At 45.9% G+C, this 25,767-nt stretch overlaps 14 non-coding genes across 14 annotated transcripts; all 14 read left to right on the forward strand.

The window, feature by feature from the left end:
• The first annotated feature begins 902 nt into the window (after positions 1-902).
• trnav-uac (transfer RNA valine (anticodon UAC)) lies at positions 903-975 on the forward strand. The gene has a single exon. It is a non-coding gene; the product is annotated as a tRNA-Val (tRNA).
• Positions 976-2,639: 1,664 nt separating this feature from the next.
• trnal-aag (transfer RNA leucine (anticodon AAG)) lies at positions 2,640-2,721 on the forward strand. The gene has a single exon. It is a non-coding gene; the product is annotated as a tRNA-Leu (tRNA).
• Positions 2,722-3,842: 1,121 nt separating this feature from the next.
• Positions 3,843-3,915, forward strand: trnav-uac (transfer RNA valine (anticodon UAC)). Its single transcript has one exon. It is a non-coding gene; the product is annotated as a tRNA-Val (tRNA).
• Positions 3,916-6,783: 2,868 nt separating this feature from the next.
• trnav-uac (transfer RNA valine (anticodon UAC)) lies at positions 6,784-6,856 on the forward strand. Its single transcript has one exon. It is a non-coding gene; the product is annotated as a tRNA-Val (tRNA).
• A 2,867-nt stretch (positions 6,857-9,723) lies between these two features.
• trnav-uac (transfer RNA valine (anticodon UAC)) lies at positions 9,724-9,796 on the forward strand. Its single transcript has one exon. It is a non-coding gene; the product is annotated as a tRNA-Val (tRNA).
• Positions 9,797-11,460: 1,664 nt separating this feature from the next.
• trnal-aag (transfer RNA leucine (anticodon AAG)) lies at positions 11,461-11,542 on the forward strand. The gene has a single exon. It is a non-coding gene; the product is annotated as a tRNA-Leu (tRNA).
• Positions 11,543-12,664: 1,122 nt separating this feature from the next.
• On the forward strand, positions 12,665-12,737 carry trnav-uac (transfer RNA valine (anticodon UAC)). The gene has a single exon. It is a non-coding gene; the product is annotated as a tRNA-Val (tRNA).
• A 1,664-nt stretch (positions 12,738-14,401) lies between these two features.
• Positions 14,402-14,483, forward strand: trnal-aag (transfer RNA leucine (anticodon AAG)). Its single transcript has one exon. It is a non-coding gene; the product is annotated as a tRNA-Leu (tRNA).
• A 1,122-nt stretch (positions 14,484-15,605) lies between these two features.
• Positions 15,606-15,678, forward strand: trnav-uac (transfer RNA valine (anticodon UAC)). Its single transcript has one exon. It is a non-coding gene; the product is annotated as a tRNA-Val (tRNA).
• Positions 15,679-17,342: 1,664 nt separating this feature from the next.
• trnal-aag (transfer RNA leucine (anticodon AAG)) lies at positions 17,343-17,424 on the forward strand. The gene has a single exon. It is a non-coding gene; the product is annotated as a tRNA-Leu (tRNA).
• Positions 17,425-18,546: 1,122 nt separating this feature from the next.
• On the forward strand, positions 18,547-18,619 carry trnav-uac (transfer RNA valine (anticodon UAC)). The gene has a single exon. It is a non-coding gene; the product is annotated as a tRNA-Val (tRNA).
• Positions 18,620-20,283: 1,664 nt separating this feature from the next.
• On the forward strand, positions 20,284-20,365 carry trnal-aag (transfer RNA leucine (anticodon AAG)). The gene has a single exon. It is a non-coding gene; the product is annotated as a tRNA-Leu (tRNA).
• A 1,121-nt stretch (positions 20,366-21,486) lies between these two features.
• trnav-uac (transfer RNA valine (anticodon UAC)) lies at positions 21,487-21,559 on the forward strand. Its single transcript has one exon. It is a non-coding gene; the product is annotated as a tRNA-Val (tRNA).
• A 2,868-nt stretch (positions 21,560-24,427) lies between these two features.
• Positions 24,428-24,500, forward strand: trnav-uac (transfer RNA valine (anticodon UAC)). The gene has a single exon. It is a non-coding gene; the product is annotated as a tRNA-Val (tRNA).
• Positions 24,501-25,767: the final 1,267 nt, after the last annotated feature.

Below are 25,767 nucleotides of genomic sequence, written 5' to 3' on the forward strand. Positions count from 1 at the left end.
AGTTGAGCTTTTACTGGAACCGAATGGAGACTGTTATTTCATCGTTGTTGCGAAACAGAGTCCTACGGTGACTCGACTCGTCGTTATTTGGTTTTCTGGCCAATGAGAAAATCGTTCCAATGTATTTCGATGTCATATGTTATTGAATTTCTCCCACTTCAGTCATTTCCGTCCTGGAGACATCGGAAGGGAAAGGTAATCTAATCGAGACTGTGATTGGTGAAATTCACTTTTTATGGCCCATTCTTATTATGTTCTTTCTTTGTCTCTTTGCAGCATTGTCTGGGAAGTGGTGGTGCACTCAGGCTCCAGTATGTTTGAAAGAGTAGTTTGGAATTGCCCTGTTGTTCGTTGTGTGATTACTTTATGGCTCATGCCCCCGGACTGTCTCACATTTAGCATTCATGCTCGCTGTGTCTGAAAATGCATTTGGTTTTCCAGTTTTGTTTGTGTTCCGTGTTAAATGCTTTCTGTTTTGCGATTCGCTCAATACATTACGAATTAACAGGGTTTCTGAGGTAACTTCCAGCTGAGAATCTGGGAAACCTTCACGGAGTATGGTCAGTCGGAGCAAAAGTAAGGACGTCGTTCGTTTCTGCAGTGTTTCACAATGCTACCTTTCCCGTGAGCAGTCGAACAGACTAAATGATTTTGCCACAGACTGCGACGGTAAGCTCCGCAAAAACGTAATTCTTTAAAGCAGGTGTAAGCAACACAACGTTATTGGGGTACACCGCGTGGAAACAGATACTTCGGTGTATCTCGTCCATGCTCACCACATCGCTAAAATTAAACAAGTCCCATTAAACAACGAGCTAACGGAAACAGAAAGGTGAAAGGTAGAATGGCTTCAACTTTCAGTGCTGGATGCCACTGAGCTGCAGCGAGGGCGACCGAGGCTTGTTTCTGTAGTGTAGTGGTCATCACGTTCGCCTTACACGCGAAAGGTCCTCAGTTCGAAACTGGGCAGAAACTGCTTTACTCTTCAACTGCAGCCTTTGACATCGACAAGAACGTAGCTTTCTTGCTTGCTTTCCCATGTGCAAACCTGCCTTCGAGTTTGCTTGAACAAATCTTCTCTCGTAGTGCAATGCAATGCAATTCCATTTAATTACTGTGCAAAGCATTGTAAAGTTTTTCTCCAACCTGTTTCCTATCATATGCCATTCTGTTTGAGAGTGTAGTTACCCCCTTCTGATCCTTCCACGAAAAGCATTACCGCATTCGCATTCCTTGCGCAGGCGGCCCGGTTCAAAGACAGGGAAGAAGCTGATGTGCTGGTGTCACAGTGCACCACGGATTCCTCAACTAGTCTGTCTGTCAAATGTATCCCAAAGTCGTCTCTGAAAGACCTCATTTGGAAGGTGTCTGTCGTTATTCAGCGTGCGAGAATTGGCACCAGAGGTCCTGAATCATGTTTTGGAGCAGATCGCACGTTAGTGGCTCATTCAATCAGCAACAGCAATGAAAGAAATTCCACTCTCAGAGGAACCTCTGGACCTGTGCTTTCATAGCGTCGCTAGTATTAAGGTGCGCCCCGAGATCGAAGCCACGTTGGAACTGAAACGGAGGAATCGACAGAGAGGCGACAGAATGACATCGCATCCATTTGGTTTTCTTTAAATCACTGACGAGCAGGAAAATGGAAACGGGGAGGGCGAGTGGGGAAGTGAGGCAGTTGCAGCTCTGGAGAACGTCCTTCTTTGTGATTCACTCAGCAACCAGAGACGTGACGGTGACTCAGGCGTGAGAGCTCTTCACATCGTGAACAAAAAGCAATCAAGGGCAGTTAGCACCTCTTCCGGAGTGGGGGTGGGGTGAGGTAATTACCTTTTGACTTCTGTTACTATGTTCAGAAACTGCCTTTTGGATTGAGGTGAACAGAAACTGCATTTCTAAAAAGCACCATGGAACTTGTTAAACTTTATTGAGTCGCGCTTTTTCATCGATTCACACACAGGTTTCCAACTCTTTTGGTATCGATGAGGCTCATGTCCAGGTGTGATAATCTCTGCAGCAAATTGCACGGTTAAGGTAAAAGGCAAGGAAAGTGACATCTCGAACCGGCCCCGAGGTCAGACCTTCCTCACAATGTAATCTGTCGTTCTCGGATTGTAATGCTACCTCCGGTTTTAGGGTGGAACATTCTTTGGGAACCTTATTCTGCAAAACAGACACAGTGACTGAAACAATGCTGCACGGTATGATTTGGGACACGGCCTGCTCAGCTTTGTGAATTTTCCCTGTAGTCCGGTGTGTTTCATGTTCCGTGTAAACGTGAAAGTTGTCCTGTTTCGAGCAATGGGTGAAATCATTTAGCAAAGCAAGAATCGAAATTGCAGTAATGTCAAGTAGCTCATGGTAATTTGACCCAATCATAACCGATCATATATTCTCACGCACTCACAGATACATTTGTAGCTGAATCCAGTCTGAGAAGATAGACTCAGTTTACCAGTGATTTTTGTCTGGTTTGATGGGCTATCGTTAACTGCTGAGAAATTGATATTGGAGACGGGCACATCCCAGCAGCTGTGCGAGTCGGAGAGGGATCATTCAAACCTTTTCACGTCAGTTTGAATCTGTTGTTATGCAGGAACACAATTGGAAGTGCAAGAAAATGGAGTCGCGGACGTGCTGGTAGTGTGGCCGAGCGGTCTAAGGCACTGGATTAAGGCTCCAGTCTCGACAGAGGCGTGGGTTCGAATCCCACCGCTGCCATTCTGCTGAACAGCTCCAACGGAACAGCTGGTTTAAATGCTGCTTCAATCCCTGCCTCATTTCTGTTTAAAACAGAAGTAAAATGAGTTTGCTTCCCGGCGAATTGACTGCGGTGTGGAAAAGTGCCGAATTTTCCAAAGTGTCTGTGCTGTCGTGATCGTGTTCGCTTCCCGCATGGAAAATCGCCAGCAGCTCTACTGTTGCTTTCTGTTCCAGGCAAGTTGAGCTTTTACTGGAACCGAATGGAGACTGTTATTTCATCGTTGTTGCGAAACAGAGTCCTACGGTGACTCGACTCGTCGTTATTTGGTTTTCTGGCCAATGAGAAAATCGTTCCAATGTATTTCGATGTCATATGTTATTGAATTTCTCCCACTTCAGTCATTTCCGTCCTGGAGACATCGGAAGGGAAAGGTAATCTAATCGAGACTGTGATTGGTGAAATTCACTTTTTATGGCCCATTCTTATTATGTTCTTTCTTTGTCTCTTTGCAGCATTGTCTGGGAAGTGGTGGTGCACTCAGGCTCCAGTATGTTTGAAAGAGTAGTTTGGAATTGCCCTGTTGTTCGTTGTGTGATTACTTTATGGCTCATGCCCCCGGACTGTCTCACATTTAGCATTCATGCTCGCTGTGTCTGAAAATGCATTTGGTTTTCCAGTTTTGTTTGTGTTCCGTGTTAAATGCTTTCTGTTTTGCGATTCGCTCAATACATTACGAATTAACAGGGTTTCTGAGGTAACTTCCAGCTGAGAATCTGGGAAACCTTCACGGAGTATGGTCAGTCGGAGCAAAAGTAAGGACGTCGTTCGTTTCTGCAGTGTTTCACAATGCTACCTTTCCCGTGAGCAGTCGAACAGACTAAATGATTTTGCCACAGACTGCGACGGTAAGCTCCGCAAAAACGTAATTCTTTAAAGCAGGTGTAAGCAACACAACGTTATTGGGGTACACCGCGTGGAAACAGATACTTCGGTGTATCTCGTCCATGCTCACCACATCGCTAAAATTAAACAAGTCCCATTAAACAACGAGCTAACGGAAACAGAAAGGTGAAAGGTAGAATGGCTTCAACTTTCAGTGCTGGATGCCACTGAGCTGCAGCGAGGGCGACCGAGGCTTGTTTCTGTAGTGTAGTGGTCATCACGTTCGCCTTACACGCGAAAGGTCCTCAGTTCGAAACTGGGCAGAAACTGCTTTACTCTTCAACTGCAGCCTTTGACATCGACAAGAACGTAGCTTTCTTGCTTGCTTTCCCATGTGCAAACCTGCCTTCGAGTTTGCTTGAACAAATCTTCTCTCGTAGTGCAATGCAATGCAATTCCATTTAATTACTGTGCAAAGCATTGTAAAGTTTTTCTCCAACCTGTTTCCTATCATATGCCATTCTGTTTGAGAGTGTAGTTACCCCCTTCTGATCCTTCCACGAAAAGCATTACCGCATTCGCATTCCTTGCGCAGGCGGCCCGGTTCAAAGACAGGGAAGAAGCTGATGTGCTGGTGTCACAGTGCACCACGGATTCCTCAACTAGTCTGTCTGTCAAATGTATCCCAAAGTCGTCTCTGAAAGACCTCATTTGGAAGGTGTCTGTCGTTATTCAGCGTGCGAGAATTGGCACCAGAGGTCCTGAATCATGTTTTGGAGCAGATCGCACGTTAGTGGCTCATTCAATCAGCAACAGCAATGAAAGAAATTCCACTCTCAGAGGAACCTCTGGACCTGTGCTTTCATAGCGTCGCTAGTATTAAGGTGCGCCCCGAGATCTAAGCCACGTTGGAACTGAAACGGAGGAATCGACAGAGAGGCGACAGAATGACATCGCATCCATTTGGTTTTCTTTAAATCACTGACGAGCAGGAAAATGGAAACGGGGAGGGCGAGTGGGGAAGTGAGGCAGTTGCAGCTCTGGAGAACGTCCTTCTTTGTGATTCACTCAGCAACCAGAGACGTGACGGTGACTCAGGCGTGAGAGCTCTTCACATCGTGAACAAAAAGCAATCAAGGGCAGTTAGCACCTCTTCCGGAGTGGGGGTGGGGTGAGGTAATTACCTTTTGACTTCTGTTACTATGTTCAGAAACTGCCTTTTGGATTGAGGTGAACAGAAACTGCATTTCTAAAAAGCACCATGGAACTTGTTAAACTTTATTGAGTCGCGCTTTTTCATCGATTCACACACAGGTTTCCAACTCTTTTGGTATCGATGAGGCTCATGTCCAGGTGTGATAATCTCTGCAGCAAATTGCACGGTTAAGGTAAAAGGCAAGGAAAGTGACATCTCGAACCGGCCCCGAGGTCAGACCTTCCTCACAATGTAATCTGTCGTTCTCGGATTGTAATGCTACCTCCGGTTTTAGGGTGGAACATTCTTTGGGAACCTTATTCTGCAAAACAGACACAGTGACTGAAACAATGCTGCACGGTATGATTTGGGACACGGCCTGCTCAGCTTTGTGAATTTTCCCTGTAGTCCGGTGTGTTTCATGTTCCGTGTAAACGTGAAAGTTGTCCTGTTTCGAGCAATGGGTGAAATCATTTAGCAAAGCAAGAATCGAAATTGCAGTAATGTCAAGTAGCTCATGGTAATTTGACCCAATCATAACCGATCATATATTCTCACGCACTCACAGATACATTTGTAGCTGAATCCAGTCTGAGAAGATAGACTCAGTTTACCAGTGATTTTTGTCTGGTTTGATGGGCTATCGTTAACTGCTGAGAAATTGATATTGGAGACGGGCACATCCCAGCAGCTGTGCGAGTCGGAGAGGGATCATTCAAACCTTTTCACGTCAGTTTGAATCTGTTGTTATGCAGGAACACAATTGGAAGTGCAAGAAAATGGACTCGCGGACGTGCTGGTAGTATGGCCGAGCGGTCTAAGGCACTGGATTAAGGCTCCAGTCTCGACAGAGGCGTGGGTTCAAATCCCCCCGCTGCCATTTCTGCTGAACAGCTCCAACGGAACAGCTGGTTTAAATGCTGCTTCAATCCCTGCCTCATTTCTGTTTAAAACAGAAGTAAAATGAGTTTGCTTCCCGGCGAATTGACTGCGGTGTGGAAAAGTGCCGAATTTTCCAAAGTGTCTGTGCTGTCGTGATCGTGTTCGCTTCCCGCATGGAAAATCGCCAGCAGCTCTACTGTTGCTTTCTGTTCCAGGCAAGTTGAGCTTTTACTGGAACCGAATGGAGACTGTTATTTCATCGTTGTTGCGAAACAGAGTCCTACGGTGACTCGACTCGTCGTTATTTGGTTTTCTGGCCAATGAGAAAATCGTTCCAATGTATTTCGATGTCATATGTTATTGAATTTCTCCCACTTCAGTCATTTCCGTCCTGGAGACATCGGAAGGGAAAGGTAATCTAATCGAGACTGTGATTGGTGAAATTCACTTTTTATGGCCCATTCTTATTATGTTCTTTCTTTGTCTCTTTGCAGCATTGTCTGGGAAGTGGTGGTGCACTCAGGCTCCAGTATGTTTGAAAGAGTAGTTTGGAATTGCCCTGTTGTTCGTTGTGTGATTACTTTATGGCTCATGCCCCCGGACTGTCTCACATTTAGCATTCATGCTCGCTGTGTCTGAAAATGCATTTGGTTTTCCAGTTTTGTTTGTGTTCCGTGTTAAATGCTTTCTGTTTTGCGATTCGCTCAATACATTACGAATTAACAGGGTTTCTGAGGTAACTTCCAGCTGAGAATCTGGGAAACCTTCACGGAGTATGGTCAGTCGGAGCAAAAGTAAGGAAGTCGTTCGTTTCTGCAGTGTTTCACAATGCTACCTTTCCCGTGAGCAGTCGAAAAGACTAAATGATTTTGCCACAGACTGCGACGGTAAGCTCCGCAAAAACGTAATTCTTTAAAGCAGGTGTAAGCAACACAACGTTATTGGGGTACACCGCGTGGAAACAGACACTTCGGTGTATCTCGTCCATGCTCACCACATCGCTAAAATTAAACAAGTCCCATTAAACAACGAGCTAACGGAAACAGAAAGGTGAAAGGTAGAATGGCTTCAACTTTCAGTGCTGGATGCCACTGAGCTGCAGCGAGGGCGACCGAGGCTTGTTTCTGTAGTGTAGTGGTCATCACGTTCGCCTTACACGCGAAAGGTCCTCAGTTCGAAACTGGGCAGAAACTGCTTTACTCTTCAACTGCAGCCTTTGACATCGACAAGAACGTAGCTTTCTTGCTTGCTTTCCCATGTGCAAACCTGCCTTCGAGTTTGCTTGAACAAATCTTCTCTCGTAGTGCAATGCAATGCAATTCCATTTAATTACTGTGCAAAGCATTGTAAAGTTTTTCTCCAACCTGTTTCCTATCATATGCCATTCTGTTTGAGAGTGTAGTTACCCCCTTCTGATCCTTCCACGAAAAGCATTACCGCATTCGCATTCCTTGCGCAGGCGGCCCGGTTCAAAGACAGGGAAGAAGCTGATGTGCTGGTGTCACAGTGCACCACGGATTCCTCAACTAGTCTGTCTGTCAAATGTATCCCAAAGTCGTCTCTGAAAGACCTCATTTGGAAGGTGTCTGTCGTTATTCAGCGTGCGAGAATTGGCACCAGAGGTCCTGAATCATGTTTTGGAGCAGATCGCACGTTAGTGGCTCATTCAATCAGCAACAGCAATGAAAGAAATTACACTCTCAGAGGAACCTCTGGACCTGTGCTTTCATAGCGTCGCTAGTATTAAGGTGCGCCCCGAGATCTAAGCCACGTTGGAACTGAAACGGAGGAATCGACAGAGAGGCGACAGAATGACATCGCATCCATTTGGTTTTCTTTAAATCACTGACGAGCAGGAAAATGGAAACGGGGAGGGCGAGTGGGGAAGTGAGGCAGTTGCAGCTCTGGAGAACGTCCTTCTTTGTGATTCACTCAGCAACCAGAGACGTGACGGTGACTCAGGCGTGAGAGCTCTTCACATCGTGAACAAAAAGCAATCAAGGGCAGTTAGCACCTCTTCCGGAGTGGGGGTGGGGTGAGGTAATTACCTTTTGACTTCTGTTACTATGTTCAGAAACTGCCTTTTGGATTGAGGTGAACAGAAACTGCATTTCTAAAAAGCACCATGGAACTTGTTAAACTTTATTGAGTCGCGCTTTTTCATCGATTCACACACAGGTTTCCAACTCTTTTGGTATCGATGAGGCTCATGTCCAGGTGTGACAATCTCTGCAGCAAATTGCACGGTTAAGGTAAAAGGCAAGGAAAGTGACATCTCGAACCGGCCCCGAGGTCAGACCTTCCTCACAATGTAATCTGTCGTTCTCGGATTGTAATGCTACCTCCGGTTTTAGGGTGGAACATTCTTTGGGAACCTTATTCTGCAAAACAGACACAGTGACTGAAACAATGCTGCACGGTATGATTTGGGACACGGCCTGCTCAGCTTTGTGAATTTTCCCTGTAGTCCGGTGTGTTTCATGTTCCGTGTAAACGTGAAAGTTGTCCTGTTTCGAGCAATGGGTGAAATCATTTAGCAAAGCAAGAATCGAAATTGCAGTAATGTCAAGTAGCTCATGGTAATTTGACCCAATCATAACCGATCATATATTCTCACGCACTCACAGATACATTTGTAGCTGAATCCAGTCTGAGAAGATAGACTCAGTTTACCAGTGATTTTTGTCTGGTTTGATGGGCTATCGTTAACTGCTGAGAAATTGATATTGGAGACGGGCACATCCCAGCAGCTGTGCGAGTCGGAGAGGGATCATTCAAACCTTTTCACGTCAGTTTGAATCTGTTGTTATGCAGGAACACAATTGGAAGTGCAAGAAAATGGACTCGCGGACGTGCTGGTAGTGTGGCCGAGCGGTCTAAGGCACTGGATTAAGGCTCCAGTCTCGACAGAGGCGTGGGCTCGAATCCCACCGCTGCCATTCTGCTGAACAGCTCCAACGGAACAGCTGGTTTAAATGCTGCTTCAATCCCTGCCTCATTTCTGTTTAAAACGGAAGTAAAATGAGTTTGCTTCCCGGCGAATTGACTGCGGTGTGGAAAAGTGCCGAATTTTCCAAAGTGTCTGTGCTGTCGTGATCGTGTTCGCTTCCCGCATGGAAAATCGCCAGCAGCTCTACTGTTGCTTTCTGTTCCAGGCAAGTTGAGCTTTTACTGGAACCGAATGGAGACTGTTATTTCATCGTTGTTGCGAAACAGAGTCCTACGGTGACTCGACTCGTCGTTATTTGGTTTTCTGGCCAATGAGAAAATCGTTCCAATGTATTTCGATGTCATATGTTATTGAATTTCTCCCACTTCAGTCATTTCCGTCCTGGAGACATCGGAAGGGAAAGGTAATCTAATCGAGACTGTGATTGGTGAAATTCACTTTTTATGGCCCATTCTTATTATGTTCTTTCTTTGTCTCTTTGCAGCATTGTCTGGGAAGTGGTGGTGCACTCAGGCTCCAGTATGTTTGAAAGAGTAGTTTGGAATTGCCCTGTTGTTCGTTGTGTGATTACTTTATGGCTCATGCCCCCGGACTGTCTCACATTTAGCATTCATGCTCGCTGTGTCTGAAAATGCATTTGGTTTTCCAGTTTTGTTTGTGTTCCGTGTTAAATGCTTTCTGTTTTGCGATTCGCTCAATACATTACGAATTAACAGGGTTTCTGAGGTAACTTCCAGCTGAGAATCTGGGAAACCTTCACGGAGTATGGTCAGTCGGAGCAAAAGTAAGGAAGTCGTTCGTTTCTGCAGTGTTTCACAATGCTACCTTTCCCGTGAGCAGTCGAACAGACTAAATGATTTTGCCACAGACTGCGACGGTAAGCTCCGCAAAAACGTAATTCTTTAAAGCAGGTGTAAGCAACACAACGTTATTGGGGTACACCGCGTGGAAACAGACACTTCGGTGTATCTCGTCCATGCTCACCACATCGCTAAAATTAAACAAGTCCCATTAAACAACGAGCTAACGGAAACAGAAAGGTGAAAGGTAGAATGGCTTCAACTTTCAGTGCTGGATGCCACTGAGCTGCAGCGAGGGCGACCGAGGCTTGTTTCTGTAGTGTAGTGGTCATCACGTTCGCCTTACACGCGAAAGGTCCTCAGTTCGAAACTGGGCAGAAACTGCTTTACTCTTCAACTGCAGCCTTTGACATCGACAAGAACGTAGCTTTCTTGCTTGCTTTCCCATGTGCAAACCTGCCTTCGAGTTTGCTTGAACAAATCTTCTCTCGTAGTGCAATGCAATGCAATTCCATTTAATTACTGTGCAAAGCATTGTAAAGTTTTTCTCCAACCTGTTTCCTATCATGTGCCATTCTGTTTGAGAGTGTAGTTACCCCCTTCTGATCCTTCCACGAAAAGCATTACCGCATTCGCATTCCTTGCGCAGGCGGCCCGGTTCAAAGACAGGGAAGAAGCTGATGTGCTGGTGTCACAGTGCACCACGGATTCCTCAACTAGTCTGTCTGTCAAATGTATCCCAAAGTCGTCTCTGAAAGACCTCATTTGGAAGGTGTCTGTCGTTATTCAGCGTGCGAGAATTGGCACCAGAGGTCCTGAATCATGTTTTGGAGCAGATCGCACGTTAGTGGCTCATTCAATCAGCAACAGCAATGAAAGAAATTACACTCTCAGAGGAACCTCTGGACCTGTGCTTTCATAGCGTCGCTAGTATTAAGGTGCGCCCCGAGATCTAAGCCACGTTGGAACTGAAACGGAGGAATCGACAGAGAGGCGACAGAATGACATCGCATCCATTTGGTTTTCTTTAAATCACTGACGAGCAGGAAAATGGAAACGGGGAGGGCGAGTGGGGAAGTGAGGCAGTTGCAGCTCTGGAGAACGTCCTTCTTTGTGATTCACTCAGCAACCAGAGACGTGACGGTGACTCAGGCGTGAGAGCTCTTCACATCGTGAACAAAAAGCAATCAAGGGCAGTTAGCACCTCTTCCGGAGTGGGGGTGGGGTGAGGTAATTACCTTTTGACTTCTGTTACTATGTTCAGAAACTGCCTTTTGGATTGAGGTGAACAGAAACTGCATTTCTAACAAGCACCATGGAACTTGTTAAACTTTATTGAGTCGCGCTTTTTCATCGATTCACACACAGGTTTCCAACTCTTTTGGTATCGATGAGGCTCATGTCCAGGTGTGACAATCTCTGCAGCAAATTGCACGGTTAAGGTAAAAGGCAAGGAAAGTGACATCTCGAACCGGCCCCGAGGTCAGACCTTCCTCACAATGTAATCTGTCGTTCTCGGATTGTAATGCTACCTCCGGTTTTAGGGTGGAACATTCTTTGGGAACCTTATTCTGCAAAACAGACACAGTGACTGAAACAATGCTGCACGGTATGATTTGGGACACGGCCTGCTCAGCTTTGTGAATTTTCCCTGTAGTCCGGTGTGTTTCATGTTCCGTGTAAACGTGAAAGTTGTCCTGTTTCGAGCAATGGGTGAAATCATTTAGCAAAGCAAGAATCGAAATTGCAGTAATGTCAAGTAGCTCATGGTAATTTGACCCAATCATAACCGATCATATATTCTCACGCACTCTCAGATACATTTGTAGCTGAATCCAGTCTGAGAAGATAGACTCAGTTTACCAGTGATTTTTGTCTGGTTTGATGGGCTATCGTTAACTGCTGAGAAATTGATATTGGAGACGGGCACATCCCAGCAGCTGTGCGAGTCGGAGAGGGATCATTCAAACCTTTTCACGTCAGTTTGAATCTGTTGTTATGCAGGAACACAATTGGAAGTGCAAGAAAATGAACTCGCGGACGTGCTGGTAGTGTGGCCGAGCGGTCTAAGGCACTGGATTAAGGCTCCAGTCTCGACAGAGGCGTGGGTTCGAATCCCACCGCTGCCATTTCTGCTGAACAGCTCCAACGGAACAGCTGGTTTAAATGCTGCTTCAATCCCTGCCTCATTTCTGTTTAAAACTGAAGTAAAATGAGTTTGCTTCCCGGCGAATTGACTGCGGTGTGGAAAAGTGCCGAATTTTCCAAAGTGTCTGTGCTGTCGTGATCGTGTTCGCTTCCCGCATGGAAAATCGCCAGCAGCTCTACTGTTGCTTTCTGTTCCAGGCAAGTTGAGCTTTTACTGGAACCGAATGGAGACTGTTATTTCATCGTTGTTGCGAAACAGAGTCCTACGGTGACTCGACTCGTCGTTATTTGGTTTTCTGGCCAATGAGAAAATCGTTCCAATGTATTTCGATGTCATATGTTATTGAATTTCTCCCACTTCAGTCATTTCCGTCCTGGAGACATCGGAAGGGAAAGGTAATCTAATCGAGACTGTGATTGGTGAAATTCACTTTTTATGGCCCATTCTTATTATGTTCTTTCTTTGTCTCTTTGCAGCATTGTCTGGGAAGTGGTGGTGCACTCAGGCTCCAGTATGTTTGAAAGAGTAGTTTGGAATTGCCCTGTTGTTCGTTGTGTGATTACTTTATGGCTCATGCCCCCGGACTGTCTCACATTTAGCATTCATGCTCGCTGTGTCTGAAAATGCATTTGGTTTTCCAGTTTTGTTTGTGTTCCGTGTTAAATGCTTTCTGTTTTGCGATTCGCTCAATACATTACGAATTAACAGGGTTTCTGAGGTAACTTCCAGCTGAGAATCTGGGAAACCTTCACGGAGTATGGTCAGTCGGAGCAAAAGTAAGGAAGTCGTTCGTTTCTGCAGTGTTTCACAATGCTACCTTTCCCGTGAGCAGTCGAACAGACTAAATGATTTTGCCACAGACTGCGACGGTAAGCTCCGCAAAAACGTAATTCTTTAAAGCAGGTGTAAGCAACACAACGTTATTGGGGTACACCGCGTGGAAACAGATACTTCGGTGTATCTCGTCCATGCTCACCACATCGCTAAAATTAAACAAGTCCCATTAAACAACGAGCTAACGGAAACAGAAAGGTGAAAGGTAGAATGGCTTCAACTTTCAGTGCTGGATGCCACTGAGCTGCAGCGAGGGCGACCGAGGCTTGTTTCTGTAGTGTAGTGGTCATCACGTTCGCCTTACACGCGAAAGGTCCTCAGTTCGAAACTGGGCAGAAACTGCTTTACTCTTCAACTGCAGCCTTTGACATCGACAAGAACGTAGCTTTCTTGCTTGCTTTCCCATGTGCAAACCTGCCTTCGAGTTTGCTTGAACAAATCTTCTCTCGTAGTGCAATGCAATGCAATTCCATTTAATTACTGTGCAAAGCATTGTAAAGTTTTTCTCCAACCTGTTTCCTATCATATGCCATTCTGTTTGAGAGTGTAGTTACCCCCTTCTGATCCTTCCACGAAAAGCATTACCGCATTCGCATTCCTTGCGCAGGCGGCCCGGTTCAAAGACAGGGAAGAAGCTGATGTGCTGGTGTCACAGTGCACCACGGATTCCTCAACTAGTCTGTCTGTCAAATGTATCCCAAAGTCGTCTCTGAAAGACCTCATTTGGAAGGTGTCTGTCGTTATTCAGCGTGCGAGAATTGGCACCAGAGGTCCTGAATCATGTTTTGGAGCAGATCGCACGTTAGTGGCTCATTCAATCAGCAACAGCAATGAAAGAAATTACACTCTCAGAGGAACCTCTGGACCTGTGCTTTCATAGCGTCGCTAGTATTAAGGTGCGCCCCGAGATCTAAGCCACGTTGGAACTGAAACGGAGGAATCGACAGAGAGGCGACAGAATGACATCGCATCCATTTGGTTTTCTTTAATTCACTGACGAGCAGGAAAATTGAAACGGGGAGGGCGAGTGGGGAAGTGAGGCAGTTGCAGCTCTGGAGAACGTCCTTCTTTGTGATTCACTCAGCAACCAGAGACGTGACGGTGACTCAGGCGTGAGAGCTCTTCACATCGTGAACAAAAAGCAATCAAGGGCAGTTAGCACCTCTTCCGGAGTGGGGGTGGGGTGAGGTAATTACCTTTTGACTTCTGTTACTATGTTCAGAAACTGCCTTTTGGATTGAGGTGAACAGAAACTGCATTTCTAAAAAGCACCATGGAACTTGTTAAACTTTATTGAGTCGCGCTTTTTCATCGATTCACACACAGGTTTCCAACTCTTTTGGTATCGATGAGGCTCATGTCCAGGTGTGATAATCTCTGCAGCAAATTGCACGGTTAAGGTAAAAGGCAAGGAAAGTGACATCTCGAACCGGCCCCGAGGTCAGACCTTCCTCACAATGTAATCTGTCGTTCTCGGATTGTAATGCTACCTCCGGTTTTAGGGTGGAACATTCTTTGGGAACCTTATTCTGCAAAACAGACACAGTGACTGAAACAATGCTGCACGGTATGATTTGGGACACGGCCTGCTCAGCTTTGTGAATTTTCCCTGTAGTCCGGTGTGTTTCATGTTCCGTGTAAACGTGAAAGTTGTCCTGTTTCGAGCAATGGGTGAAATCATTTAGCAAAGCAAGAATCGAAATTGCAGTAATGTCAAGTAGCTCATGGTAATTTGACCCAATCATAACCGATCATATATTCTCACGCACTCACAGATACATTTGTAGCTGAATCCAGTCTGAGAAGATAGACTCAGTTTACCAGTGATTTTTGTCTGGTTTGATGGGCTATCGTTAACTGCTGAGAAATTGATATTGGAGACGGGCACATCCCAGCAGCTGTGCGAGTCGGAGAGGGATCATTCAAACCTTTTCACGTCAGTTTGAATCTGTTGTTATGCAGGAACACAATTGGAAGTGCAAGAAAACGGACTCGCGGACGTGCTGGTAGTGTGGCCGAGCGGTCTAAGGCACTGGATTAAGGCTCCAGTCTCGACAGAGGCGTGGGTTCGAATCCCACCGCTGCCATTTCTGCTGAACAGCTCCAACGGAACAGCTGGTTTAAATGCTGCTTCAATCCCTGCCTCATTTCTGTTTAAAACAGAAGTAAAATGAGTTTGCTTCCCGGCGAATTGACTGCGGTGTGGAAAAGTGCCGAATTTTCCAAAGTGTCTGTGCTGTCGTGATCGTGTTCGCTTCCCGCATGGAAAATCGCCAGCAGCTCTACTGTTGCTTTCTGTTCCAGGCAAGTTGAGCTTTTATTGGAACCGAATGGAGACTGTTATTTCATCGTTGTTGCGAAACAGAGTCCTACGGTGACTCGACTCGTCGTTATTTGGTTTTCTGGCCAATGAGAAAATCGTTCCAATGTATTTCGATGTCATATGTTATTGAATTTCTCCCACTTCAGTCATTTCCGTCCTGGAGACATCGGAAGGGAAAGGTAATCTAATCGAGACTGTGATTGGTGAAATTCACTTTTTATGGCCCATTCTTATTATGTTCTTTCTTTGTCTCTTTGCAGCATTGTCTGGGAAGTGGTGGTGCACTCAGGCTCCAGTATGTTTGAAAGAGTAGTTTGGAATTGCCCTGTTGTTCGTTGTGTGATTACTTTATGGCTCATGCCCCCGGACTGTCTCACATTTAGCATTCATGCTCGCTGTGTCTGAAAATGCATTTGGTTTTCCAGTTTTGTTTGTGTTCCGTGTTAAATGCTTTCTGTTTTGCGATTCGCTCAATACATTACGAATTAACAGGGTTTCTGAGGTAACTTCCAGCTGAGAATCTGGGAAACCTTCACGGAGTATGGTCAGTCGGAGCAAAAGTAAGGAAGTCGTTCGTTTCTGCAGTGTTTCACAATGCTACCTTTCCCGTGAGCAGTCGAACAGACTAAATGATTTTGCCACAGACTGCGACGGTAAGCTCCGCAAAAACGTAATTCTTTAAAGCAGGTGTAAGCAACACAACGTTATTGGGGTACACCGCGTGGAAACAGACACTTCGGTGTATCTCGTCCATGCTCACCACATCGCTAAAATTAAACAAGTCCCATTAAACAACGAGCTAACGGAAACAGAAAGGTGAAAGGTAGAATGGCTTCAACTTTCAGTGCTGGATGCCACTGAGCTGCAGCGAGGGCGACCGAGGCTTGTTTCTGTAGTGTAGTGGTCATCACGTTCGCCTTACACGCGAAAGGTCCTCAGTTCGAAACTGGGCAGAAACTGCTTTACTCTTCAACTGCAGCCTTTGACATCGACAAGAACGTAGCTTTCTTGCTTGCTTTCCCATGTGCAAACCTGCCTTCGAGTTTGCTTGAACAAATCTTCTCTCGTAGTGCAATGCAATGCAATTCCATTTAATTACTGTGCAAAGCATTGTAAAGTTTTTCTCCAACCTGTTTCCTATCATGTGCCATTCTGTTTGAGAGTGTAGTTACCCCCTTCTGATCCTTCCACGAAAAGCATTACCGCATTCGCATTCCTTGCGCAGGCGGCCCGGTTCAAAGACAGGGAAGAAGCTGATGTGCTGGTGTCACAGTGCACCACGGATTCCTCAACTAGTCTGTCTGTCAAATGTATCCCAAAGTCGTCTCTGAAAGACCTCATTTGGAAGGTGTCTGTCGTTATTCAGCGTGCGAGAATTGGCACCAGAGGTCCTGAATCATGTTTTGGAGCAGATCGCACGTTAGTGGCTCATTCAATCAGCAACAGCAATGAAAGAAATTACACTCTCAGAGGAACCTCTGGACCTGTGCTTTCATAGCGTCGCTAGTATTAAGGTGCGCCCCGAGATCTAAGCCACGTTGGAACTGAAACGGAGGAATCGACAGAGAGGCGACAGAATGACATCGCATCCATTTGGTTTTCTTTAAATCACTGACGAGCAGGAAAATGGAAACGGGGAGGGCGAGTGGGGAAGTGAGGCAGTTGCAGCTCTGGAGAACGTCCTTCTTTGTGATTCACTCAGCAACCAGAGACGTGACGGTGACTCAGGCGTGAGAGCTCTTCACATCGTGAACAAAAAGCAATCAAGGGCAGTTAGCACCTCTTCCGGAGTGGGGGTGGGGTGAGGTAATTACCTTTTGACTTCTGTTACTATGTTCAGAAACTGCCTTTTGGATTGAGGTGAACAGAAACTGCATTTCTAAAAAGCACCATGGAACTTGTTAAACTTTATTGAGTCGCGCTTTTTCATCGATTCACACACAGGTTTCCAACTCTTTTGGTATCGATGAGGCTCATGTCCAGGTGTGACAATCTCTGCAGCAAATTGCACGGTTAAGGTAAAAGGCAAGGAAAGTGACATCTCGAACCGGCCCCGAGGTCAGACCTTCCTCACAATGTAATCTGTCGTTCTCGGATTGTAATGCTACCTCCGGTTTTAGGGTGGAACATTCTTTGGGAACCTTATTCTGCAAAACAGACACAGTGACTGAAACAATGCTGCACGGTATGATTTGGGACACGGCCTGCTCAGCTTTGTGAATTTTCCCTGTAGTCCGGTGTGTTTCATGTTCCGTGTAAACGTGAAAGTTGTCCTGTTTCGAGCAATGGGTGAAATCATTTAGCAAAGCAAGAATCGAAATTGCAGTAATGTCAAGTAGCTCATGGTAATTTGACCCAATCATAACCGATCATATATTCTCACGCACTCACAGATACATTTGTAGCTGAATCCAGTCTGAGAAGATAGACTCAGTTTACCAGTGATTTTTGTCTGGTTTGATGGGCTATCGTTAACTGCTGAGAAATTGATATTGGAGACGGGCACATCCCAGCAGCTGTGCGAGTCGGAGAGGGATCATTCAAACCTTTTCACGTCAGTTTGAATCTGTTGTTATGCAGGAACACAATTGGAAGTGCAAGAAAACGGACTCGCGGACGTGCTGGTAGTGTGGCCGAGCGGTCTAAGGCACTGGATTAAGGCTCCAGTCTCGACAGAGGCGTGGGTTCGAATCCCACCGCTGCCATTTCTGCTGAACAGCTCCAACGGAACAGCTGGTTTAAATGCTGCTTCAATCCCTGCCTCATTTCTGTTTAAAACAGAAGTAAAATGAGTTTGCTTCCCGGCGAATTGACTGCGGTGTGGAAAAGTGCCGAATTTTCCAAAGTGTCTGTGCTGTCGTGATCGTGTTCGCTTCCCGCATGGAAAATCGCCAGCAGCTCTACTGTTGCTTTCTGTTCCAGGCAAGTTGAGCTTTTATTGGAACCGAATGGAGACTGTTATTTCATCGTTGTTGCGAAACAGAGTCCTACGGTGACTCGACTCGTCGTTATTTGGTTTTCTGGCCAATGAGAAAATCGTTCCAATGTATTTCGATGTCATATGTTATTGAATTTCTCCCACTTCAGTCATTTCCGTCCTGGAGACATCGGAAGGGAAAGGTAATCTAATCGAGACTGTGATTGGTGAAATTCACTTTTTATGGCCCATTCTTATTATGTTCTTTCTTTGTCTCTTTGCAGCATTGTCTGGGAAGTGGTGGTGCACTCAGGCTCCAGTATGTTTGAAAGAGTAGTTTGGAATTGCCCTGTTGTTCGTTGTGTGATTACTTTATGGCTCATGCCCCCGGACTGTCTCACATTTAGCATTCATGCTCGCTGTGTCTGAAAATGCATTTGGTTTTCCAGTTTTGTTTGTGTTCCGTGTTAAATGCTTTCTGTTTTGCGATTCGCTCAATACATTACGAATTAACAGGGTTTCTGAGGTAACTTCCAGCTGAGAATCTGGGAAACCTTCACGGAGTATGGTCAGTCGGAGCAAAAGTAAGGAAGTCGTTCGTTTCTGCAGTGTTTCACAATGCTACCTTTCCCGTGAGCAGTCGAACAGACTAAATGATTTTGCCACAGACTGCGACGGTAAGCTCCGCAAAAACGTAATTCTTTAAAGCAGGTGTAAGCAACACAACGTTATTGGGGTACACCGCGTGGAAACAGACACTTCGGTGTATCTCGTCCATGCTCACCACATCGCTAAAATTAAACAAGTCCCATTAAACAACGAGCTAACGGAAACAGAAAGGTGAAAGGTAGAATGGCTTCAACTTTCAGTGCTGGATGCCACTGAGCTGCAGCGAGGGCGACCGAGGCTTGTTTCTGTAGTGTAGTGGTCATCACGTTCGCCTTACACGCGAAAGGTCCTCAGTTCGAAACTGGGCAGAAACTGCTTTACTCTTCAACTGCAGCCTTTGACATCGACAAGAACGTAGCTTTCTTGCTTGCTTTCCCATGTGCAAACCTGCCTTCGAGTTTGCTTGAACAAATCTTCTCTCGTAGTGCAATGCAATGCAATTCCATTTAATTACTGTGCAAAGCATTGTAAAGTTTTTCTCCAACCTGTTTCCTATCATGTGCCATTCTGTTTGAGAGTGTAGTTACCCCCTTCTGATCCTTCCACGAAAAGCATTACCGCATTCGCATTCCTTGCGCAGGCGGCCCGGTTCAAAGACAGGGAAGAAGCTGATGTGCTGGTGTCACAGTGCACCACGGATTCCTCAACTAGTCTGTCTGTCAAATGTATCCCAAAGTCGTCTCTGAAAGACCTCATTTGGAAGGTGTCTGTCGTTATTCAGCGTGCGAGAATTGGCACCAGAGGTCCTGAATCATGTTTTGGAGCAGATCGCACGTTAGTGGCTCATTCAATCAGCAACAGCAATGAAAGAAATTACACTCTCAGAGGAACCTCTGGACCTGTGCTTTCATAGCGTCGCTAGTATTAAGGTGCGCCCCGAGATCTAAGCCACGTTGGAACTGAAACGGAGGAATCGACAGAGAGGCGACAGAATGACATCGCATCCATTTGGTTTTCTTTAAATCACTGACGAGCAGGAAAATGGAAACGGGGAGGGCGAGTGGGGAAGTGAGGCAGTTGCAGCTCTGGAGAACGTCCTTCTTTGTGATTCACTCAGCAACCAGAGACGTGACGGTGACTCAGGCGTGAGAGCTCTTCACATCGTGAACAAAAAGCAATCAAGGGCAGTTAGCACCTCTTCCGGAGTGGGGGTGGGGTGAGGTAATTACCTTTTGACTTCTGTTACTATGTTCAGAAACTGCCTTTTGGATTGAGGTGAACAGAAACTGCATTTCTAAAAAGCACCATGGAACTTGTTAAACTTTATTGAGTCGCGCTTTTTCATCGATTCACACACAGGTTTCCAACTCTTTTGGTATCGATGAGGCTCATGTCCAGGTGTGACAATCTCTGCAGCAAATTGCACGGTTAAGGTAAAAGGCAAGGAAAGTGACATCTCGAACCGGCCCCGAGGTCAGACCTTCCTCACAATGTAATCTGTCGTTCTCGGATTGTAATGCTACCTCCGGTTTTAGGGTGGAACATTCTTTGGGAACCTTATTCTGCAAAACAGACACAGTGACTGAAACAATGCTGCACGGTATGATTTGGGACACGGCCTGCTCAGCTTTGTGAATTTTCCCTGTAGTCCGGTGTGTTTCATGTTCCGTGTAAACGTGAAAGTTGTCCTGTTTCGAGCAATGGGTGAAATCATTTAGCAAAGCAAGAATCGAAATTGCAGTAATGTCAAGTAGCTCATGGTAATTTGACCCAATCATAACCGATCATATATTCTCACGCACTCACAGATACATTTGTAGCTGAATCCAGTCTGAGAAGATAGACTCAGTTTACCAGTGATTTTTGTCTGGTTTGATGGGCTATCGTTAACTGCTGAGAAATTGATATTGGAGACGGGCACATCCCAGCAGCTGTGCGAGTCGGAGAGGGATCATTCAAACCTTTTCACGTCAGTTTGAATCTGTTGTTATGCAGGAACACAATTGGAAGTGCAAGAAAATGGAGTCGCGGACGTGCTGGTAGTGTGGCCGAGCGGTCTAAGGCACTGGATTAAGGCTCCAGTCTCGACAGAGGCGTGGGTTCGAATCCCACCGCTGCCATTCTGCTGAACAGCTCCAACGGAACAGCTGGTTTAAATGCTGCTTCAATCCCTGCCTCATTTCTGTTTAAAACAGAAGTAAAATGAGTTTGCTTCCCGGCGAATTGACTGCGGTGTGGAAAAGTGCCGAATTTTCCAAAGTGTCTGTGCTGTCGTGATCGTGTTCGCTTCCCGCATGGAAAATCGCCAGCAGCTCTACTGTTGCTTTCTGTTCCAGGCAAGTTGAGCTTTTACTGGAACCGAATGGAGACTGTTATTTCATCGTTGTTGCGAAACAGAGTCCTACGGTGACTCGACTCGTCGTTATTTGGTTTTCTGGCCAATGAGAAAATCGTTCCAATGTATTTCGATGTCATATGTTATTGAATTTCTCCCACTTCAGTCATTTCCGTCCTGGAGACATCGGAAGGGAAAGGTAATCTAATCGAGACTGTGATTGGTGAAATTCACTTTTTATGGCCCATTCTTATTATGTTCTTTCTTTGTCTCTTTGCAGCATTGTCTGGGAAGTGGTGGTGCACTCAGGCTCCAGTATGTTTGAAAGAGTAGTTTGGAATTGCCCTGTTGTTCGTTGTGTGATTACTTTATGGCTCATGCCCCCGGACTGTCTCACATTTAGCATTCATGCTCGCTGTGTCTGAAAATGCATTTGGTTTTCCAGTTTTGTTTGTGTTCCGTGTTAAATGCTTTCTGTTTTGCGATTCGCTCAATACATTACGAATTAACAGGGTTTCTGAGGTAACTTCCAGCTGAGAATCTGGGAAACCTTCACGGAGTATGGTCAGTCGGAGCAAAAGTAAGGAAGTCGTTCGTTTCTGCAGTGTTTCACAATGCTACCTTTCCCGTGAGCAGTCGAACAGACTAAATGATTTTGCCACAGACTGCGACGGTAAGCTCCGCAAAAACGTAATTCTTTAAAGCAGGTGTAAGCAACACAACGTTATTGGGGTACACCGCGTGGAAACAGACACTTCGGTGTATCTCGTCCATGCTCACCACATCGCTAAAATTAAACAAGTCCCATTAAACAACGAGCTAACGGAAACAGAAAGGTGAAAGGTAGAATGGCTTCAACTTTCAGTGCTGGATGCCACTGAGCTGCAGCGAGGGCGACCGAGGCTTGTTTCTGTAGTGTAGTGGTCATCACGTTCGCCTTACACGCGAAAGGTCCTCAGTTCGAAACTGGGCAGAAACTGCTTTACTCTTCAACTGCAGCCTTTGACATCGACAAGAACGTAGCTTTCTTGCTTGCTTTCCCATGTGCAAACCTGCCTTCGAGTTTGCTTGAACAAATCTTCTCTCGTAGTGCAATGCAATGCAATTCCATTTAATTACTGTGCAAAGCATTGTAAAGTTTTTCTCCAACCTGTTTCCTATCATATGCCATTCTGTTTGAGAGTGTAGTTACCCCCTTCTGATCCTTCCACGAAAAGCATTACCGCATTCGCATTCCTTGCGCAGGCGGCCCGGTTCAAAGACAGGGAAGAAGCTGATGTGCTGGTGTCACAGTGCACCACGGATTCCTCAACTAGTCTGTCTGTCAAATGTATCCCAAAGTCGTCTCTGAAAGACCTCATTTGGAAGGTGTCTGTCGTTATTCAGCGTGCGAGAATTGGCACCAGAGGTCCTGAATCATGTTTTGGAGCAGATCGCACGTTAGTGGCTCATTCAATCAGCAACAGCAATGAAAGAAATTCCACTCTCAGAGGAACCTCTGGACCTGTGCTTTCATAGCGTCGCTAGTATTAAGGTGCGCCCCGAGATCTAAGCCACGTTGGAACTGAAACGGAGGAATCGACAGAGAGGCGACAGAATGACATCGCATCCATTTGGTTTTCTTTAAATCACTGACGAGCAGGAAAATGGAAACGGGGAGGGCGAGTGGGGAAGTGAGGCAGTTGCAGCTCTGGAGAACGTCCTTCTTTGTGATTCACTCAGCAACCAGAGACGTGACGGTGACTCAGGCGTGAGAGCTCTTCACATCGTGAACAAAAAGCAATCAAGGGCAGTTAGCACCTCTTCCGGAGTGGGGGTGGGGTGAGGTAATTACCTTTTGACTTCTGTTACTATGTTCAGAAACTGCCTTTTGGATTGAGGTGAACAGAAACTGCATTTCTAAAAAGCACCATGGAACTTGTTAAACTTTATTGAGTCGCGCTTTTTCATCGATTCACACACAGGTTTCCAACTCTTTTGGTATCGATGAGGCTCATGTCCAGGTGTGATAATCTCTGCAGCAAATTGCACGGTTAAGGTAAAAGGCAAGGAAAGTGACATCTCGAACCGGCCCCGAGGTCAGACCTTCCTCACAATGTAATCTGTCGTTCTCGGATTGTAATGCTACCTCCGGTTTTAGGGTGGAACATTCTTTGGGAACCTTATTCTGCAAAACAGACACAGTGACTGAAACAATGCTGCACGGTATGATTTGGGACACGGCCTGCTCAGCTTTGTGAATTTTCCCTGTAGTCCGGTGTGTTTCATGTTCCGTGTAAACGTGAAAGTTGTCCTGTTTCGAGCAATGGGTGAAATCATTTAGCAAAGCAAGAATCGAAATTGCAGTAATGTCAAGTAGCTCATGGTAATTTGACCCAATCATAACCGATCATATATTCTCACGCACTCACAGATACATTTGTAGCTGAATCCAGTCTGAGAAGATAGACTCAGTTTACCAGTGATTTTTGTCTGGTTTGATGGGCTATCGTTAACTGCTGAGAAATTGATATTGGAGACGGGCACATCCCAGCAGCTGTGCGAGTCGGAGAGGGATCATTCAAACCTTTTCACGTCAGTTTGAATCTGTTGTTATGCAGGAACACAATTGGAAGTGCAAGAAAATGGACTCGCGGACGTGCTGGTAGTATGGCCGAGCGGTCTAAGGCACTGGATTAAGGCTCCAGTCTCGACAGAGGCGTGGGTTCGAATCCCCCCGCTGCCATTTCTGCTGAACAGCTCCAACGGAACAGCTGGTTTAAATGCTGCTTCAATCCCTGCCTCATTTCTGTTTAAAACAGAAGTAAAATGAGTTTGCTTCCCGGCGAATTGACTGCGGTGTGGAAAAGTGCCGAATTTTCCAAAGTGTCTGTGCTGTCGTGATCGTGTTCGCTTCCCGCATGGAAAATCGCCAGCAGCTCTACTGTTGCTTTCTGTTCCAGGCAAGTTGAGCTTTTACTGGAACCGAATGGAGACTGTTATTTCATCGTTGTTGCGAAACAGAGTCCTACGGTGACTCGACTCGTCGTTATTTGGTTTTCTGGCCAATGAGAAAATCGTTCCAATGTATTTCGATGTCATATGTTATTGAATTTCTCCCACTTCAGTCATTTCCGTCCTGGAGACATCGGAAGGGAAAGGTAATCTAATCGAGACTGTGATTGGTGAAATTCACTTTTTATGGCCCATTCTTATTATGTTCTTTCTTTGTCTCTTTGCAGCATTGTCTGGGAAGTGGTGGTGCACTCAGGCTCCAGTATGTTTGAAAGAGTAGTTTGGAATTGCCCTGTTGTTCGTTGTGTGATTACTTTATGGCTCATGCCCCCGGACTGTCTCACATTTAGCATTCATGCTCGCTGTGTCTGAAAATGCATTTGGTTTTCCAGTTTTGTTTGTGTTCCGTGTTAAATGCTTTCTGTTTTGCGATTCGCTCAATACATTACGAATTAACAGGGTTTCTGAGGTAACTTCCAGCTGAGAATCTGGGAAACCTTCACGGAGTATGGTCAGTCGGAGCAAAAGTAAGGAAGTCGTTCGTTTCTGCAGTGTTTCACAATGCTACCTTTCCCGTGAGCAGTCGAAAAGACTAAATGATTTTGCCACAGACTGCGACGGTAAGCTCCGCAAAAACGTAATTCTTTAAAGCAGGTGTAAGCAACACAACGTTATTGGGGTACACCGCGTGGAAACAGACACTTCGGTGTATCTCGTCCATGCTCACCACATCGCTAAAATTAAACAAGTCCCATTAAACAACGAGCTAACGGAAACAGAAAGGTGAAAGGTAGAATGGCTTCAACTTTCAGTGCTGGATGCCACTGAGCTGCAGCGAGGGCGACCGAGGCTTGTTTCTGTAGTGTAGTGGTCATCACGTTCGCCTTACACGCGAAAGGTCCTCAGTTCGAAACTGGGCAGAAACTGCTTTACTCTTCAACTGCAGCCTTTGACATCGACAAGAACGTAGCTTTCTTGCTTGCTTTCCCATGTGCAAACCTGCCTTCGAGTTTGCTTGAACAAATCTTCTCTCGTAGTGCAATGCAATGCAATTCCATTTAATTACTGTGCAAAGCATTGTAAAGTTTTTCTCCAACCTGTTTCCTATCATATGCCATTCTGTTTGAGAGTGTAGTTACCCCCTTCTGATCCTTCCACGAAAAGCATTACCGCATTCGCATTCCTTGCGCAGGCGGCCCGGTTCAAAGACAGGGAAGAAGCTGATGTGCTGGTGTCACAGTGCACCACGGATTCCTCAACTAGTCTGTCTGTCAAATGTATCCCAAAGTCGTCTCTGAAAGACCTCATTTGGAAGGTGTCTGTCGTTATTCAGCGTGCGAGAATTGGCACCAGAGGTCCTGAATCATGTTTTGGAGCAGATCGCACGTTAGTGGCTCATTCAATCAGCAACAGCAATGAAAGAAATTACACTCTCAGAGGAACCTCTGGACCTGTGCTTTCATAGCGTCGCTAGTATTAAGGTGCGCCCCGAGATCTAAGCCACGTTGGAACTGAAACGGAGGAATCGACAGAGAGGCGACAGAATGACATCGCATCCATTTGGTTTTCTTTAAATCACTGACGAGCAGGAAAATGGAAACGGGGAGGGCGAGTGGGGAAGTGAGGCAGTTGCAGCTCTGGAGAACGTCCTTCTTTGTGATTCACTCAGCAACCAGAGACGTGACGGTGACTCAGGCGTGAGAGCTCTTCACATCGTGAACAAAAAGCAATCAAGGGCAGTTAGCACCTCTTCCGGAGTGGGGGTGGGGTGAGGTAATTACCTTTTGACTTCTGTTACTATGTTCAGAAACTGCCTTTTGGATTGAGGTGAACAGAAACTGCATTTCTAAAAAGCACCATGGAACTTGTTAAACTTTATTGAGTCGCGCTTTTTCATCGATTCACACACAGGTTTCCAACTCTTTTGGTATCGATGAGGCTCATGTCCAGGTGTGACAATCTCTGCAGCAAATTGCACGGTTAAGGTAAAAGGCAAGGAAAGTGACATCTCGAACCGGCCCCGAGGTCAGACCTTCCTCACAATGTAATCTGTCGTTCTCGGATTGTAATGCTACCTCCGGTTTTAGGGTGGAACATTCTTTGGGAACCTTATTCTGCAAAACAGACACAGTGACTGAAACAATGCTGCACGGTATGATTTGGGACACGGCCTGCTCAGCTTTGTGAATTTTC

Source organism: Chiloscyllium punctatum, chromosome 18 (assembly GCF_047496795.1).
Source record: "Chiloscyllium punctatum isolate Juve2018m chromosome 18, sChiPun1.3, whole genome shotgun sequence".
Lineage (NCBI taxonomy): Eukaryota > Metazoa > Chordata > Chondrichthyes > Orectolobiformes > Hemiscylliidae > Chiloscyllium > Chiloscyllium punctatum.